Genomic DNA, 18,342 nt, shown 5'->3' with positions numbered 1-18,342 from the left:
GTTTGTCTCATAACATAGGATAAGGACATACAACATGATCTAATTAATCCAATTTAAACCTTACCCAAAATTTCAACTAGGGTTACTTTTTCCTTTTTCCTTTTCCAACGATTCATTATTTTACTATATGATGTAATCATTTAGATGTTTTTTTGGATCAATACAATTCTCAAGGTTGCATAACAAATCAATATTTTCTTTGTCTATTATGTGTGTTTTAGTTGGTTGTAATTTTTGGGAGTTATGTGGTTCAATAATCAACTCCGACACCCCTCATAGGATCATAGGGAAAGACATTTTTCTTCTTAAGTGGCTTTCACATTCTTCATTTCTGAGTAATTTTTAAAGTAAATTGACATGTCCAGGCTGCCCTAAAAATGCATCATTTTTTAATGCTTTTATGTCATTTTCCACTCATCCTTGGTTATTTATTTAAATTAAATTCAAACTTGTTTCTTGTCTACCAATCAACTCATAACATGCGGTGTTGATACATAATTAATTTTTCATTTTTGAGATGTATGTGCACCAAGACTCATAATAGTTTGTTAACAAAAAATACACCTTAAACTCTAATAATGCATTTGTATGATTTAAACCAATATAAAGTAGAATTAAATATCTAGGCAATGCTAATAATCATGCAATATTTCTTCCTAATGTACTAGTCCTAACTCAGCTCATCAAGCTATAAAGTCTTTAATGCCTTACCCCATCAATGATGCAAAAATGACAAGCCAAACTAAGGTTGATTATAAAATATATTGAATAGTCATGAAATTAGATTCAATTTAATTTGTGTATCAGTTCAAGGGCATAAACTTATGAGAGTCATAAAAGTTATAGATGCAAGTGTTATAGGTAGTGATGTGAGTTTAAATAGCATGCGACTATTGTTAAAATTAAAGTAAAATCATTCTTTTGAAACTATTGTAAGAATTGTAAATACTTCTACAAAGACTACAAATAATATTGTTTAGATTGTTTTTAAGACCTATAAATTGATCACAATAATCAAGTTCTCCTGTGTCTGACGTTCTATTAAAAATTGAGTCTTCAATCTCTAAGGTTGCTTTGTCGTTTATTTATAAGAATTTGGAAAATCTTCCTTCTTTTTCGCACTGGGATAGTAGAGTTACTAGAGTTTGGAAGATGTTGTCGGTTTTACCCTCTCATGGTTCAATTTTAAAAATGAATGATGCAATACGTAAGAGATGCTCTGTTAGATGGAAACCTCCTCCGTAGGGGCACTTTAAACTAAATTTTGATGGGGCCTCTCGTGGTAACCCTGGGTCGGCTAGGATAGGCATGGTAATTTATGATCACAATGCAAATTTTATTCGTGCTAAGTGTCATGCTATTGGTTTTAAAACTAACAATTATGCGGAATTTCATGCTATGTCTTTTGGATTGGATATGGCAATCTCTTTGGGAATTAAGGACTTAATAATTGAAGGTGATTCTATGGTGGATATTCAATGTGTTATGAAAAAGAAATCGAATTGTTGGAATTTGTAGTATATACTTGATCTAATTTTACAAAAATTAGAATTGTTTGAATCTTTCTTGTTATCCCATTGTTACAGAGAAGTTAATAAGATTGTGGATTATTTGGCAAATTTAGCCATTGATAGCAATGCTAATCAGTGAGAGGTGGGTTTTGAGGAAATTCCTTCTAGGGTATGAGAAGGTTTGCAACAATAGTTATGTGATTTTATTGAGTAATGTTAATGTAAAATTTTATGATGATAATTATTCCCGCTTTTCCCTTTCATTTCAAGTATTCATGTTCGTTATCTGGAGGAGAGTTTGAGCTCATGGTATTTGATACAATAGTGTTTTTCCAAAGATTTTTTGATACTTTCTTTTTTGGCAAGAAGTTTTTTGGCTCATGAGATTTGGCACAGGGCTTTGGAAAATTTTGTCTTCTTCCATTGATAGCAGTTGTGGAGTCTACATTTGAAAATTATCCGATGGTTTTTTTTTTGCAAATTGCCATATGGGCTCTATGTAAAACTGATATTATATGTGTTGTGACCGCATTTTGTATGTGGTTTTGGGCGGGGTGTATAAACTGATCTATTAGATACTATAGGTTTATTTTATGAGCCATGACTGGAGATTTTCTTCCCAGGGTTCTTTCCTCCGGTATGCTCTTTGAATCCTGTGTAAAAAATAAAAAAATATTAATAAAAAGGTTTAGTGGAATAATCCACTTTTATTGAAAAAAAAAACCACACAAACCATACAAAAGTGATCAATAATGTAATTATAATAGAATAAATGTTTCTAAATTTGTTATATTTCTTTAACAACTCAAAAAAAAAGTAAAATAATTCAATAATTAAATATCTGATCGTACAATAGACAAACAATTAAGTTGAAGTGTTCTATTTAAATCATAATAAAAAATTAAGCCATAGAATATAGTTTTTATGGATTATGAAATAAAAAACGAATACACACGAAATAAAAATTAAAATATCATCTATGTTTCTTCATAGTGGGCCCTTCTTTTAAGTTGATGTAGTGGTTGTAAAGCTTCTGAATACTCCTTAGATCATGAACTACATATATTATAACTTATTTAAGAAAATATATTACATGCTCATCCACTTGCTATTACATTGCCTTTTTATGTTGTGGTTTATATAATTTTTATAACGCCTAACTTATAGTAAATAAATAAAAAATTATATAGATTTTTTTGGTTTGCAATCTATTAACTCAAAATAGAGAGTTTGTTTGACTTGCAACCTACAAACAAATTGACTAACAATAAATGGGTTTGTCTCGCCTAGAACCGAATTATCTTTATAATACAATAATTGATTTATGAATTCGTTACAAAAAAAAATTATTATTTTTAAAAAGCTCTTATCAAATAACTACTTATCAAAATTAATAAGTTGAAAATCATTAAATATTATCAATACTGCACTCCAAGTAGCTATAGGAAGTCTTTTGTCTCTAATTTCTTTAATGTGTTGTAGGATCTATATAGCAAAATTTTCTCTAACATATACAATCTAATAATTATTTTTCTTATTTTATCTCTAAATTAAATTAAATATCATTTTTTTTATCTAGTTATATATAATGAAGATATTATAAAGATCATGATACACTACCCATTGATGTCTATTGTACTACCAAAGCTTCTCTTATTGCTGGTAGATATGCTACTTTTTTTACAGGTGGTACTAGCTTTGTTGTTGGGTAAATTGATGGTGGGTCTCAATCTATAGATCAAAATGTAAAAAAACCTCAACAACTAAACTATTATAGTTGCAATGGTGGGGGAAAGGGGGAGAGGACTAATACTTCTCTAAATAGTTCAACTATTGGAGTTGTAGACGCTCAAAATTGTCCTAAGTCTTCGACAACACTTTTCACTAACCTTTTTTGTCTAAACTGATTAAATTTTTTTAATTATTTAATTAATGCTAATATTCTACTTCTAGTTTCCTATAATTAAATAATTCTAATTATTTAATTATTGTTCTTCACAATAATTAAATAATCTTCATTATTTAATTAATGTTCATCATTGTCTCTTTCTAATCAATTAATCTTGATCTTAATCGACTAATCCTAAGTATTCCTCTTTGATTAAATAATTTATTTAATTATTTAATCCCTTTATTCTAAATTAATTATTCTTCCATGATTAAATAATTATTTTAATTGTTTAATCCCCTTCTCCAGATTACTCAAATTAATTTTTTTTAATTTATTTAATTATCATGTGTGGGTGAAATACATAAATTTTATTTATTTATTTATGACCCCACTTTGCTCTTCCACTTTCTAATTTTTATTTCCACTTTTCTATTCCACTTTCTAATTTTTATCTCCATATTTATCTTTTCAACCTACCAATCTGGAAAAATATGAGGATAATCAATTTATTTATTTATTAAATTCCCATATTATCTTCCTCGATTTGATTCTAGGTTTCTTTCCAGATTTCTTCCACTTTTTCTCTGTCTCCTAATGGAAACTCTGCTATGTGTTTGATCGTAGTCGTTAATTATTTCTGTCTCCAGATTAATCTTGTTTGTTGATTCAAAATTCTCTTTTCTATAAATTGAGCTCTCATTGCACATTTTCAACAACCACATTTCGAGTATCCTTGTGCTATCATTTTTACTTTTGCTATCATCTTGCTTGCAATCACACTTGCTTTGTAGGTGAGATCCACATGCAACAATTCAAAGGAGAAAGAAGAACAGTGGAGGAGCAATGAAGGAGATATCTGCATTGTTGGTTTGCATTTTATTTTGATATTATGACTCATTTTCATAACTTGTTGGTTTTTGTGGTTAGCTGACTCATATGTTATGAATCTTATGTCTGATTTCCTACATCACATTTTTTGGTGAACCCAACGTGAACATGCAAAAGCTAATAATTCTATGAATCTATTTGCATGCAGTTTTTATGTGCTAATTCATTGTTGCGTGTAGGTTTTTTGAACCAGTTTGTTGTTGCATGTAGGTTTTTGGTGCTAATATGTTGTTGCATGTAGGTTTTTGGTGCTAATTTGTTGTTGCATGCAGGTTTTATGTGTTGATCTATTGTTGCATGCATGATTTTTGAACTAATTTGTTGTTGTGTGTAGGTTTTATGAGAGGATCTATTATTGAATGTGGGTTTTATGGAGTGTAAACAATGATTCATGCAAGATTTATTAACATGCAATGAGAAATATTTTTTCACATAGTTTTAATTAGAGGGTTTGAATGAACAACAATTTTTCACATAGCCTAATTAGGAGGTTTTAATGAACAAAAAAAATTCACATAGCCTAATTAGGAGGTTTTAATGAACAACAATTCTTCATATAGTTTAATTAGGAGGTTTGAAAGAATCCTACAATTCTCACATAGTCTTAATTAGGATTTGGATTAAAAAACAACTGATTTCACATTTCATGCATGCAAAGGGTTTAAAATGAACAACAAATTGCATTTAATCATGGTTCAAATTGATCAAATCCTTTTCAAATTAAGATGGAATTAACCTCATCTATTCTTAACTAGGATGCAAATGGATCAATGAACTCATATCATGCAAATTTTGAAGCAAGATTGTTTGCCTTAGTGTAGAGCACATGTCGATTTCTAAAGGTTAAAGAACCCATGTTTGTCATGTCTTCTTTTATTTTGATTGTGTGCTTTTACCTTTATAGGGCTTGCCTCCCGGTCTACCTGGCACTTCACATAGACATTGGTGAGAGGGAACGACCCAAGTGGTAATGAGCTAAGGCCAAGCTCTTTCGAACTAGTATAAATAAATGTGTTTGTGATAAAAGTTGCAAGTGATGGGTGTCGATGTGTCATACCGATGTAAGTATCCCTCAATGTCCATGCGACATGTAAAAAGCTATAGAGCGTAACCTCTATAGGCTAGAAGTCCTCCTTAACAGAGAGAAAACGCCACATGTATGGCCATCCAAACAGATGCCTTGACTAAAAACTCTTTGTTTTAGAAGCCAAAAACCTTCTAGTTGTTGGTACAAGAGGTCAAACCTCCGATGACGTCTCACATCCTTATGGTTCTTAGTAGAGATACAAAGTTCACCATGGGGAGTTTTCATGGAGATTTATGCTTGGTTGCCCTAGAGAAGTGAGTGTCGTTGAGTGGAGCCAGTGGGTTCAAGCATCTAAGTATCCACTTTGAACAAGCCTAGTTGGGGAAACCCAAGTGAGATCCAACAACTATTGTCCTTGCTAGTCTTAGGATTCATTGTTGAAGGTGCATGATTGTCTTGTGAAAAGGTCCAATAAACATTTTGTCTTTTGTACTTGTTAAAAGTTGAATAAAAGAAAATTCTCACAAATGATCATAAATAACCTTGGTTTTTGAAAGTTCAAATAGAGAGTTCACATCTTGTCCAAGTATTCATCCAACAATTGAACATGGCTTGTCAAAACATTGGATATCCTTTTTTCAACATTTATGTCACTTAGGGTTAGCCTTTGCATAGTCCAACTAGGTCTTAGGACCCATAGACATTGCCTTTCATTTTAGCGTCCTCATTTTTCACTTAGGTTTAAAATCATTTCCCCAAGTCTTCATTGCATTGCCATACCAAAGCTAGGTCTTGGCTTAGGTTGCATCTTGCATTATCATTGTCATCCCAAAATTAGGTCTTCACTTAAGTCATATTAGTTACATCTCATAAATAATTGCCTTCAATATGTCCTTGTTGCATTAGGTTATATCATTGCATAGTCCAAACCCTAGGTTTTGTCTTAGGTTGACATTGTCATACATTTTGCATTTATTATCCTTAAGTTCACATCCGTAGGTCATATCATATTATAACATCATAATCAACTTTGTTCAAAATCATAAGACAAGGTTGCATTTACATCCTTAGGTCATATCACCCTTTGGCCATTTCATATCTTGAGGTCATTTTTATGCCATATCTTGGGTTCATTCCCTAAGTCTAGGTCATTTTCATTGTCCTTGTGCATAATAGTCTCAAAATTAGGTTTGTCAAACTTAAAAAAGTCAAAACTTTAGATCAAACCCTAAGTCATTGTTAAGGAGTCTTGACCTTGTTCGATATTTTGTCCTCTTATCAACATCATTTTGTCAAACCTAGATTAGTATCCAAGCGTATAGGTGAGACATTGTCAATTTGTCCTACTATCATTTAGCCCTTTTGTCCTTTGTCCCCTTAAGGTCTTGAATTCATTTCAGCTTCCTAAGGGTCACGTCTTTAGGTTTGCATTCCAAGAGTTTGTCCAAACCTAAAAAAAAAACAAAAAAACATAGGTTTCACTTTCACCCTAGGCTGTATTATCATTTTCATTCCCTAAGGTTGCACTTAGTTGCAATTTTTATTCCATTAGTTCCATATCATTATCATTCAAAATTTTAAAAATCCCCCCAAAATTGCATAATGACATGTTTGTTGAAATGAGATCCCAAGTCCGTTATGAAGCCATGTCGTCATAATTGAACAATTGATCATGTCAATCCAATTTATACATGTCTCAAAACTTCAATCAACCATTTTACGAGGAAACAAGTATCCAAATACAAAAATTGGAGGAGAAAATAGCTCGAGAAAAAGAGATCTTGGACCAAAAAGTTAAAAACAATGAAAAGATTAGATCCCAAATGTCCAAAAAATTTCAAAAATTTCAAGGTCCAAACCCAAACTTTGAGCTGATTGATGTAAAATCTCTTATCTAACTATCATAAATACCAACTCTCATCTCTCAAATAGACACGATGAAATGATTTCAAGCAACAAACACAAATTTCAGTCAAGTCCCAAATCAAACTTTGTTCAATCAAAATTTGAATCAACATATCCAACAACAACAACCAATGGTTCAACATATCCCACAATAACAACCAATAGTTCAACATTTCCAATCAACACAGTCAATGGTCCAACATGTCCAACCAATACAATCGACCGTGCAATTTCAACAATATTCTCAACTAATCGCACAATGTCAACATTTGGTCCAACCGACTCTCAAGTATCGACAACAAACTCAGTATCAACAAATACAACCAAAAGTGCAAAAACAAAAGTAGCAACACACATCAAGCCAAATTTCAAACATGTCAAACCAATTTGACCAACACCCAATCCAAAATCAAAATATAACACCAAATCAAAACCAAATCCCTTTCAAATAGGTCCAAAATAAAAACCCAACCATGTCAAAATCTCGCAAGGATTCAAATCCATATCCAAAGAAAAATGGCTCTATTACAAAGCTCTTAAAGAGAGATCTAAGTGATTTTTCTGAGAAATATCAGAATCATATGCTCATGTCTAGCAATGGCTCACCATCCCCTCATAAACAAATTAAATTTCCAGTGGCCTCTATTCCTACACCTTTTGGAGCTTCTCAAGAACCTCCCATATAATCTCCTAAATCTTCACAAAAGTAATTTCTATCGTTGCCTAAAAATGATACATCAAATAATGCATCCTCCAAAGGGTTGTCTGCAATATAAATACATGCTAATCTACGTCTTTATACAAATCCCTTGTACTATTTAGAAATGTAGGATTTAATTTCACTGGATGATTATCTTTTAGAGAGTCCCATTCAAAGTCCATCTCCCTAATGTTGAAGCATTGATCCCTTGCCAAAATCCCCCATTCATATCCAAAGTCCAACCCCATGTCAAGAGGATAATTTGGAGTACAAAGAAATGTGTCTTGAAATAGATCAAGATCAAGATTCAGAAACCTTATCATCCCATCCAATTATTGACCAGGATCCCATCTTCCCAAACACTTATAATGATTCCCCTATCCCTATCCAAGAACATGACACCTTTTCAAATCTCGTTGACACTCCACTTCTTAAGAAAGATCAAGTTATCCCTTCCATCATTCCTAATGATCCCATTGAAAGTTAAGAACATAGTACCTCTAAAGAGGAATCTAATGATTTCCCTCCTTGTCAAGATCAAAGTATCCTTTTAGCTTGATGTCGACCACAAGAAGCTATTATCCCTTTAGATCCTCCACAAGATTCCTTTGTTCCTCCATCTCCATGTCCTAATCCTCCATATATGCTCCAAGATCTCATTTCCTTTGATGACCCCATTATTCCTCTAGTTCCATCTCATGAAGAGCCTGCCATTGATCCTAATCCCCCTCATGATTCTAACATGTTGGTGTGAGATATTAATGAATCCCTTACATTTACAACGGGTTCCTCCACTTTGGTCCAGTTCGATCCACTTCATGATCCCATCATTCCTATCATACCACATCCACCTCATAATGGACTCGCATCTTTATCCCAAAGCAAAGAGTATCCTACGGGTTAAAATATTTATAAAGGAAAAGGGGTAGACCTTCACGAGAAAGAACCCCTCCATGTCAAAGGAAATCTTAATGGTCATGGCTTCAGTGACATTTCTCGAGACGTTGGTATTCCTACCAAACATAAATCCACTCATATGCCTAGCCCTTCATCACTTCCATCCATTTTGGGTCCTTATGTCCCTTCATCCCTTATGCAAGATCAACAAAGGCACACATCCTTGAGCACCTTCCATCCATCCAAAAGACCTTCATATCATTCCTATCCATGTATACATTCCTTTCCCCCTCCAAGCAATTTGGATACCAAGTATAAAAGTCACAAGTCCAACAATCCACATGCATTCAAGGATCAACATGTCCACTCTAATCAACATGTCAAAATGAAGAAAAATATGATCCAAAAAGAAAAAAAAATATCCAAAAGGCCACAAAGGCCAATCGCTCATAAAGTAAATTCCAAAGCTATACGGGTTCCTAAATCCCTTGTGCAAGCAATGCGTTCCAAGGAACCAGAAAAGGATGCAAAATAAAAAACAGTGTTAATTCCCAAATGGCTCCTTGAAGCACAATAGTCTAAAGAAGTATCAAAATTGGCATCCAAAATTTCTATTCCTCCATCACCTCCATCCATTTTGGGTCCTTATGTCCCAAAATACATGGCCTTTCCTCCATCAAAATCTCAAAATTTGAGATCCACTTTCCCTCCATCAGTTCATCACCCCCCAAGGTGTGTTCCAATGTTGATCTTGCCAAAATTTTCATCCATTCAAGCATAATTATTCCAATACCCTATCCATTATCTAATGTATATTTTCCATCCTTCTATCACTTTAATCCAATATTTTGCATAAATCCTTGCCTTAGTCCCATCTCATTTCCATGTCATTATCCTACAAACGTATTTGAGCATAATTTTAATAGTCATGGTCCATTTTTCCAAGGATATTACTCAAAAAAAGGATGATTGAGTCTTTCCATCCCCTATCACGTAAAAAAAGGTAATGAAAAATAATTCATCCTCTGGTAAAAACCTGGCAAACAGGCACCTTGGGCAAGTACCATGATGAAATATTGGAAAACATGCATCATGTGTAATCCATGAACTTCTTGGATACCATACTTAGGGGTAGGTTTCATTTACGCTATCATATCCTATCATCCTTCATTATCCTATCATATCCTATTACCTTTCATTATTCTATCGTACCCTCCATTATCCTATCATACACCTTTCATACGCTCCATTATCCTATTGTCCCTCATATCCACATTCCCTTTTCTACCTTTGATCTTGACAAGGCTAAGGATCTTCATGAATGTCATGCATCTTGTTCATAGCATTTAGTCTATCATAGCTTATGGTCTTTATCCATTAGCTTATTACAACCTTTCATTTGTATTCCTTGGCTTATTGCAACCTTCTACCACTATCCCTTGGCTTATTACAACATTTTTTCCATATTTCTTGCAACCTTTTGTCACTATCCCTTATCCTATCACAACCTTCAATCCATATTCCCTATCCATTTTTTCTCTTGCTTATCCTATCCATATCCTATCACTATCCATACACTCTTTTTCATCCCTTGATCTTGATTCAACATAAGGAAAAAAAATGAAAAACATGGTTTCAAAAACCTCTTGACATGTCCCTCATGCCATGCAATTTCTTTACATTGTCATATCCAGTCCCTTATCCCATCGCATGATAGCTCTTAGACATTGCATATGCTTTGTCTCCATAATAAATGGCCTCTATCTTCCCTCTATCCACCAACATTTTAGGAAGCTTATTTATCCATTTGTCATATATCCTTGCCTTCCTAGACACTGGGGGAAAAATTATAAAATCCCTAAAAATTAAATAGTCTTGAAAAAAATAACTAAAAAATAAATAAAAATATCCTAAAAAATCACTAAAAATTGAAAAAATGTCCTAAAAAAATCACTAAAAATCTAATAAAGTATTGAAAAAAATTCTAAAAATTGAAAACTGTCCTGAAAGAATCCAAAAAAATTCAAAAAATATCTTTAAATAATCAAAAAATATTTGTAAAATGTCCTAAAAAAAAGACAAAAAAATCAAAAAGTTTAAAAACCCTAAAAATAAAAAACCCTCAAAAATCCAAAAACAATCATTTCATTCCATCAATAAATTGTCCCTTTTGTACATAGACAAACATTTGAGTGGATGTCAGACAAAAAACACAATAAACATTGCACTTAAAAAATCACGCATTAATAGATGAACTATTCAACCAACCAAGCATTCAAACCGATCCAATTGTCGTATCAACCAACATCAACATTACCAGTCATTTTGTCAATATTACGATGGGTCTTATGTAGGGTGTGGTATACTCAAAACCAGTATGTGTCTTGTCTTAGATGGGGTACTGCATTCCCTAAAACCAAATAGCATGATCATCCTTTCAATATAGCATTATCACCTTTTGGCAATGGAAATCAGGATAGTTGTTTGACTTGTTTGAATTTGTGAATCTTATTTTTCATTGATTTATCTTTGATCATGTTCCTATGCTACTCAATGATGTCACTGAGTGATCTAGAGTGGCTGGGATGGCTCATGGTCTTTCTTGTTTTTCATTTTTTGTTTGTGGAGTATTTCATTACATTCTAGGGAAAACACACATAATGTATTAGGATGGTTGAACCATTCCTTGTCTGCAACATGTCTATTTTACGCAAATGGATTGCATTATCACCCTAGCCTTTATTGCCATGGTGCGCAACATCCATTTTTCCATATCAAATAAAGGTTCTCACCTACTATTTGCATTTGTGAAAGCAAGATTTCATCACACTAATCATTCTTCATTTCTCACTTGCATTTCTTATATCCCATCAATCCTTCTATCTATTCATCAAATCAATCATTATCATGCCATCTATTAAATCTTATCAATCGTTAATTTCTTCAATCAACCCTTTCCTACAATCAATTAACATTCTTCATTGCTTACTAACATTTTTCTCTTTTCCCATTTTTCTCTTTCATCTAACATTCTTCTCTTCTTTGGAGAGATCATTCATTTCTTTCATACATAAACAATCTCTCGAGGGGGCATCCTACCTCCATCCTATCATCTACTGGGGCATGTTTTCTCAATTTTTTCTTTGAAACTGTAGACACCTAAAAATGGTCAATGCTTGCGGAATCATACTTTAACATTTGCGTATTGCCTTATTTTAGGGTTTTTGCGTCGCATTAACATTTCTCCTATGATTCGTACTTGGTCTTTATCATTTGCGAGCATCGAGTCATTCTTCTACATTCCTCATTTTTATCGCTTTCGAATTTGGTCTTGTCGACAACAATCTTCAGTCATGATTTTGGTCAATCTTATCCTGTCGCATCTATGTGCGTATTCATTTGTCATCATTTTGGCATCGTCAATCCTAATTAGGGTTTTGTCCTCTTATCAATCTTGTCATCATGCGATCAATTTGTCATCGATTCTTGTCTTTTGATCAATTTGTCATCAATCTTGTCGTCTTGTGATCTATTTTGTCATCGATTCTTGTCCTCTTGTCAATCTTGTCATTTTGCGATCGATTTGTCATCGATCGTCGTCTTTCTCAATCATGTCAATTTGGATCAATTAGTCATTGTTCCTCATCAATTGGCGCATTTATCAATCAAATCGTTTGTCAGCATTGGTCCTTTATCAGTCAGAATCATGATTAAATTGAATCGATATCAATTATCCTTTGTCAAGACCTAATTGTCATCCTTGCATTTCTAATTCATCTTTTAGGGTTTCATGATTTTATTCATTTAACCTTGTTTGTCATTTCTCCTCTAGGTTAAATAATTTATTTATTTATCCTAGGTCTTCATGTCACGATTAAATGTTTAATTTAATTGGCTAACTAATTATTCCTCCTTTTGTGAATTAATTAATAAATGACAAATTATTAATTGATTTACCTAATTTTTCATCAATTTCTAAATTACCTCTTTGTGAATTGATTAATAAATGAAAAATTATTAATTAATTCACTAATTTCCTAATTTTCCTCATTTACCTAATTTCACTAAATTCCTAATTTCCTCATTTTCTAATTTCCTAATTCCTATTTTCCAATTTTCTAATTTTCCTAATTTCTAATTCAATTTCCTCCTATTTCTCTCCTAATTTCATGGGAATGACATTTCAATTTGTCATAATTTGTTATAATTGACAATCAATCAATTTTGACATAGAAATTTGTCATAATCTTGTCATAAATTATCAATCAATCAATTTTGTATAGAAAGTGCAAATTTGTCATAATTGACATTCTTGATTTGCAGTTTCCATTTGAATCTCTTCATGCTAATTTGATCTTTTCTCCAATTTGTCTATAAATTGGATGAATTTCTTCAATCCCAAATAATCACATTATCGAACGAATCACTTGTTGAATCGATTCCTGAATCAATCACACTTCGAGTATTCTTGAGCAATCATCTTGTCTACTTGCTTTCATATCATGATCATGCACTAGTAGGTGAGATCCACAACAAAGCTATTTGAAGGAGAAAGAAGGACAATGGAGCCACATGAAGGAGACATTCAAATCTGCACTTGGTTTGCTTAATTTTCAAATATTGAATGTTTTGTTTTCATGTCTTTATTGAGTGTGTTAGGATTGATCATTGCAATCTGCTTTTGTGATTGAGCTATGACTAATATTGATTTGCTTTGATGATTTCCACATTTCCTAGCTACATTAATTGGTGAACCTAATGTGAACTAACCCCCTAGCCATGCTTTTGAGTGCTTTTGAGATGATTTGCAGGTTAAAAACCCAAGAAACAGGGTAATCCAGGGTTTTCTGGGAACTTCTGCGCCTGTGTGAGACAATCTGCGCCTGTGTCGAGCATTCTGCGCCTGTGTCAAGCATTATGTGCCTGTGTGAGACAATCTGCACCTGTGTCAAGCATTTTGTGCCTGTGTCAAGCATTCTGTGCCTGTGTTAAGCATTATGCGCCTATGTGAGACAATCTGTGCCCGTGTCAAGCATTTTGCGCCTGTGTCAATGCATTATGTGCTTGTGTAAAAAAAAAAAAAAAAAAAAACTACGCTTGTGTAAGGTATCCTGCACTTGTGTAATCAATCCTGCACCTGTGTAATCTTGCGCCTGTGTAAGCAATCCTGCACCTGTGTAAGGTATTTTTCGCCTGTGTAAGGCCAGAAATAGAGGTAAAAATCAGTGTTTTTACTTGCAAAATACTTTGTTTTTGCATTCTGTTTCTGCATTTTGGTTTTCTTTGGTACTGATTTTCTATACAGCACCTTGGCATACGCATGACAAAGACAACAAATGAAACTACTAACACATTTTATGTAGGTTCGATAGTCAAAGACTAAACATATCAAACTTCTAACTTGGGTTTTTGTAGGTTGCCTTGGACTACAACTAAACTTTGTGTTTGTAATTAATATTTAGGCACCTAGTGATTTCTAAATAGGATGGAATGAATGTATGTTTTCCTTGATTGTTGAGTTTGATATTAGAGTAGGAGAGTATGCTCTCATCCTTCTTAGGGTGATCAGAAATCCAGATCTTCGATACCATGCTCATGTTTTTGGTTGTGTGTCACCTTTAGAGGGCCTGCCTTCCCGACCATTTGCTTTTGCAAGCAAGTGATAATCGTGAGAAGGGAACGACCCAAAGTGAGTGCGGCTAGAATACCTTGGCATTCTAACTCACTATAAACAAATACCTGATGGGCGAAAGCTTTGAAGGAAGGGTTACATGGGAATTGCAGTTACTTGGGAAGTGATGACCCTTGAACTCTTTCTCATATCAACATCTAAGTAGGACCTCACGGTCTAAATCGTGCTTGCGCGACTACATTTGTTTGGTATCTTGATGGGCTTAATGTCTCAATCACACTTGCGTGACATCAAGGAGTAACGCTGAATAGAAATCCTTACTAAACACCTTGTATTTAGAGGCCAAAAATCCTTCTAGTTGCTTGAGAAGGACAAGTTCGGATACTTGGAAGAGATACTAAGTTCGCCATGGGGAGATTTCCATGGGGACTAATGCTTGGCTGCCTTGAGAAGTGAGTGCCGTGGAGGGGAGCCCGTGGGGTCAAGCATCTATGTATTCTCCTTGAATCTCATAACGAGTCTACCTCTCAAGTACCTAATGTCCTTGCCTACCATAAGAAATGTGTTAATGAGCATGATTGTCTTGAGTCTAAGTTGAAATATCTTGTCTTCTTTGTTTGTCAAAAGTTGAATTGCATCTCAAGACAAATTGATTCAAAACAAGGTTAAACACAAGAACATTTCATCCAACAAAGTTCAAAACACCTTCAAACATGGTTGTCAAATATTTTTCAAAATCTTGTCTCAACATTCATGTCACTTAGATTTATGTTCATCCTATGTTTGCATTTTTGCAAAGTCATTGTCAAGTACCAAGGTTAGGTTTCACCTAGGTCATACTCCTTTGCATATCAATAAAAGTCACCCATTTACATGTGTCCTCTTGCATTAGAGTAATACCATTGTCATACATTTACATTTGCATACCCTAGGTCTCTTCATTAAGTTTAGGTCATTATCATATCATATTAGGGTCATTTGCATAGTAATTGTCCCTTTGCATATAGTGTCAAAGCTAGGTTTTGTCATACTTGAGTAATCCAAATCTTTGATAAACCCTAAGTTATTGTTAGGAGGTCTAGACCTTATCAAACTTTTGTCTTTTTGTCATTAATGTCATTTGGTCAAACCTAGCTTAGTATCCAAGCATATAGGGGAGACATTGTCATTTGTCCTTTTGTCACTTGGTCCTTTTGTCCTTTGAGGTCTAGACATCATTTCAATTTCCTAAGGGTCTCTTTTAGATTTGCATTCCAAAAAGTTTGTCAAAATCTTGAAAAATAACCAAAAACATAGGTTGCATTCTTTCCATAGATTGCATTCTCATTTATTTAGTTTGCATTTAGTTTCATTTCATATATTGTCCTTGAAAATTTTCAAAAATATTGCATTTGCATAAGCGACATGCCTGTTGAAACAAGATCAAAATCTAAAAAGATGGGTGAACCAATGTATCAACCCATTGACAACATATCAAATTCACAATTTCAAACTAGTCAAACAATACAAATTGAAGGTTTATCAAACACATCACTACCACCATATGGAATGGTTCAACTTGGACCACCTCCATTATATGAACCAGTGTTTGTACCCATGAAACCAAGACATGGGAGTGTTCCACCAACTCCAAGAGGAAATGCACCTTTTGATTGGAATCAACCAAACCTGCAACATGAAATTCAAACATTACATGAGGAACAAACTCTTTCACAAGGATTTGGTTCAGATCAAGGCATTCAACAAGAAACGAATCCAAATGTCCAACTAGATTCTTCATCAGATTCTGATGCTTTGGATGATGTTGATATGTTCCTTCAAGATCCAAAGTTGACAAAAAAGATGGATAAATTCTTGAACAAGGTCTTTAAGATGTTCCCACAAAAATATCTTAACATGATGAGTAATGTGACCTCCTCAAGTGAGCAAATCAATGTGCAAAAACAACAAGGCGGTGAGCTGTTAAGTTTCTCTCCACATCCAAATGAAGAAAATGTGCAACAAGAAACTCAACTCACCTTGATGAGTAAACGTGCTTCAAAGGCATTGACAGTGACTATTCCGCAAAAGTAACCATTTGAGACAATAAATAATCCATTATTCAATACAACACCTATAACGCAAGATCAAATGAAGACCACACAAATATTGACAACTATCCCTCAACAAGAAATGGTTCCTTACATGCATAAAATTGGATCAAAATCTAAGATGCAGGAAAGCTTCACGACTGGAATGCCTGATATCACCAATGTCCAAAATAATTCCATGATGCAACAAAGTTCTTATGTCTTGTTAAGCTCAATATATTTGCCAAACACTATTGCAATAGATCCTTCGATAATGGCGACACAAAGAACTACGGATAGTGGTTTACACCAACAACAATTGTTGCAACAATTGAGTAATACACAAAAGGTACAATCGAATGTGCAAACAAGCAATGTACAACAACAACAATATCGCATTCGACAACAAATTGCAGCGCCTTCTGCCTCATTACAAGTTAATTCAAACTTGCAACCATCACAATGGATTGGACAAACAACACAGCAAGTTAATGCAAGTGCCATACCCCATCTTAAGGAGAAACAACAAAAACCATCTAAACAAAGTTTTTTGCAAATGATGGGATATACACCGCGACAACAATTGGCACAAAGTCAACAAATTCTGATTTGTCAGCATCAACAACAACATGTGCCTCAATACGTGCCAAGAAAAACAAGCTATCATACTTCACAACCACAATTGGCACCTGTGCAATATCAACAACACCCTCAATTGCAATATCAACCTAGGCTACAAGAAGCACAACAACAAGGTCAATATCAAGGCATGGCACAACCACAACAACAAGAAATGTACCAAGAATATTATATGTCGGAGACACCAAAAATGGCCATTTCAGAGCATCAACAACCAATCGAAAACATGATGTATCGACAAAGAGTACCCACCAGGATTAATGATGGACCTCCAAAATCTGATACAATTGCGCAACAGCTTGAGAAGTTGCAATGACAAGTTGACGCATTAGAAACTAAAGGAACAAAGAAGTTGTATATAGATCAGGATTTATGTCCTAATCCATTTGATAAGAGCTTATACATGCCTCCATTCCCTAAACATTTTGAGGCACCTAATTTTGAGAAATATAAAGGGAATGGCAATCTGAAAGATCACATTCGAGCATTTTTCGCAGCATGTACTGAAGTGAGTTATGAGGAAACATATTTAATGTGCTTATTTACATGAAGTCTCACTGGACAAGCCATGGATTGGTATTCGCATCTGCTAGGAAATATAAAGACTTGGTCTGAAATGGCTCAAAAGTTTATATCTCACTTCACATTCAACATCGACAGTGACGTGACCATGTCAGATTTATGCAACACCAAGGAAAAGCAAGGTGAGCCGTTAGTGACTTTCTTGCAACGATGGCGAAGCTTGTATAGTCGTTCTTCTCTAGATATACCTGAAGAACAACAAGTGAATCTGTTTATCCAAAATTTGGTCCCAGAAATGATGTACGAACTAAAATTGAAAAGTCCTAGTACTATAGAGAAACTCATTAAGAAAGGGATGAACATTGAAACTGCTCTTGTAGCTAAGGGAATCATTAAGCTTAACAAAGACAGTGACAACATGACCAATTCAGGGGACAGAAATAGATTTTGGTATAAGAACAAGAATGTCACTAATGATGGAGTTGTTGATGCAAGAGCGGTGATTGCAAATCAACCCCTGTTCACAATCAAGAAATTAAGTGTGCCTAATATGTCAACTATGGAACAAAATCAAACACCAGTGAGCAATGTTACTCAACAGCCGCAATACCAACAACATGCTCAACAATACACTCAACAACATAGTCAACAACAAGACCAG

Source organism: Cryptomeria japonica, chromosome 2 (genome assembly GCF_030272615.1).
Source record: "Cryptomeria japonica chromosome 2, Sugi_1.0, whole genome shotgun sequence".
Lineage (NCBI taxonomy): Eukaryota > Viridiplantae > Streptophyta > Pinopsida > Cupressales > Cupressaceae > Cryptomeria > Cryptomeria japonica.
Note: the sequence above shows the minus strand (reverse complement) of the source record.